Consider the following 2,902-nt stretch of genomic DNA (forward strand, 5'->3'; position numbering starts at 1 on the left):
CCACCCGCCTCGGCCTCCCAAAGTGCTGGGATTATAGGCATGAGCCACCGCGCCCGGCCCATAATTTTTTTTTTGAAACAGGATTTCACACTGTTGCCCAGGCTGGAGTGTAGTGGCGCAATCATAGCTCACTGTAACCCCAAACTCCTGGCCTCAAGCAATCCTCCCACCTAAGCCTCTTGAGTAGTTGGGACCATAAGCTCACACCATCATGCCCAGCTAACTAAAAAAAAATTGGGGGCAAGGGGAGTGGGCGCAGTGGCTCACGCCTGTAATCCCAGAACTTTGGGAGGCCAAGGCAAGCGGATCACGAGGTCAGGAGATCAAGACCAGCCAGACCAACATGATGAAACCCCACCTCTACTAAAAAATACAAAAATTAGTCAAGCCTGGTGGCAAGCGCCCATAATCTCAGCTACTCAGGAGGCTGAGGCAGGAGAATCACTTGAATCCAGAAGGCGGAGGTTGCAGTGAGCTGAGATCCCTTCGTTGTACTCCAGCCTAGGTGACAGAGCAAGACTTCATCTCCCAAAAAAAAAAAAAAATCTTTTTTAGAGATGGGGGTCTTCCTCTGCCACCCAGGCTGGTCTCAAACTGCTGGCCTCAAGTGATCCTCCCATGCCCATCTCCCAAAGCACTGGGGTTACATTTGTAAGCCACTGTGCTGGGCCCATGATTCCAATTTTTGAGAAAGTAGAGAGAAAGGAATGTTATCTTTCCTAAAAAGAGACTGTTTTGGAAAGTAAAATAGTACCTGGTATTACCCCACACTATAAACTTTACACATCCTTCTCTATCACAGGAGCAGGTAGCTTGGTGGTTCTACTGCCAAAAGTCTAGAGAGCCACCTGACCTGACGAGGTATATATTTGACTTTCTTTTCTTCTGACTTTGCAGACTACTTACTGCCACAATTCTTGTTATGGCCAAAATGACTGTCTACATTAAGGGTGGAGACTCCTTGACAGTATAGGTTTCAAGGCCACACATCAGCTGCTAGGAGATTAAGCCAAAGAAAAAGGTTTTAGGTTGCCACTTACTTCAAAGCAAGGCCACTTTACCTTTGAGCATTCTAGTCTCTCATTTACTTTGCAACTTTTCTGCAAGTTCTTCAAATTTCTTGCCTCTTTCCTGCTAATATACTGAATATGTAAGTTCATGTGAGCTGCTTACTATCTTGTTAATAAAATTTTCTGTCCTAAGGATATAACCTAATTACTGTGTATAATTTCAGATTCTCACAAAAAAATGTATGTAGTTCCCACTCACGTATAATTGATTAAATTTATGTCACTGTTTCTAAAATGGCTTAATTAGGGGAAAAAAATTTATACTCTATAATGCTCCCACAAATATTGCCATCCCTTTAAACTTCATCTATACTTATTGTCCCATGACTTGATACTCATAAGTTTTCTTGTCTTAGAAGTAATCTCATTTAATTAAGATCTTTCTTCGCGACAAGATAGTTGCGTAATAACAAAAACTATTTATTGGCTTTTAAATTGCAATTTCAATTTTGCAGCATCTCTGTACATCACTTTGGCAAATAGAAATTCCTAACAAATAACACTTTGAGGTTTCCAAGTGTAAGAGACTAAATGCTTTTTGCTTTTGTTTTGAGACAAGGGCTTGCTCTGTTTGTTGTCCAGGCTGCAGTGCCTTGGTGCCATCAAAGATCACTGAAAGCCTTAACCTCCTGGGCTCAAGTGATCATCCTGTCTCAGCCTCTCGAGTAGCTGAGACCACAGGTATGTGTCACTACACCCGACCAATTTTTTAATTTTTTGCAGAGACCTGGGAGGTGGGTTTGATGTCTCTTTTTGTTCCCCAGGCTGGTCTCCAACTCCTGGCCTCCAACGATCCTCTCACCTCAGCCTTCCAAAGTGCTGGGATTATAGTTGTGAGCCATGGCACCCAGCCCAGACTAAATCTTTTTGAACAATTACTAAAAAAACAAATAATCCCATTGTTAGATAATGCCTATAGATAATCACCAACTTCCAAATGCTGGACTGAAGATACTATCACAATACTTTAAGCGCAAAAGATAATCAATAAATGGAAATGAATTTTAACGGGATAAGCGGGTTCTCTACATCTTTTGTATTGAAATTCTAATTTTAAACGAAGAAATAGGCGAGGTGGTGGTTGAAACCTATAATCTCAGCACTCTGGAAGCCCAAGGTGGACAGATTGCCTGAGCCCAGGAGTTTGAAACTACAGTGAGCTATGACTGCACCACTGCACTGCAACTTGGGGAACTGAGTGAGACCCTGTCATTCATTCATTTGTACATACATGCATATAGCGTTCTAATTAAATAGGCAGATAAAAAAACATTTATCTCAACCATCTTCCTAATCCTCAATTAAAAGTACATAAATAAAAAAGCTATAAATAAAGCCCAAAGACAGAAGAGGAAATAACAAATGAAAGATGTCAACAAAATATGGGAAAATAAAAAGTGAAGAGGCTGGGCACGGTGGCTCACAGATGTAATCCCAAGGCTTTGGGAGGCCAAGATGGGATGGTCTCTTGAGCCCAGGAGTTTTTGAGACCAGCCTGGACACCACAGGGAGACTCTGTCTCTACAAAAATTTTTTTTAAAAAATTAGCCAGGGGTGGTGGCATATACCTGTGGTCCCAGCTACTTGGGAGGCCAAGGCAGAAGGACCACTTGAGCCCAGGGGTTCAAGACCAGCAAGGGAACATAGTAACACCTTGTTCTGCAAAAAAGTAAGTAGCGGGTGTGGTGGCATGTGCCTGTGACAGCTACAAGGGAGGCTGAGGTGGGCAGATTGCTTGGGCATGGAAGGTCAAGGCTGCAGTGAGCTGTGATTGAACCACTCCACTGCATTCCAGTATGGGTGACAGAGTGAGACCCTGTCTCAAAAAAAAA

Source organism: Cebus imitator, unplaced genomic scaffold (assembly GCF_001604975.1).
Source record: "Cebus imitator isolate Cc_AM_T3 unplaced genomic scaffold, Cebus_imitator-1.0 Scaffold58, whole genome shotgun sequence".
Classification (NCBI taxonomy): domain Eukaryota; kingdom Metazoa; phylum Chordata; class Mammalia; order Primates; family Cebidae; genus Cebus; species Cebus imitator.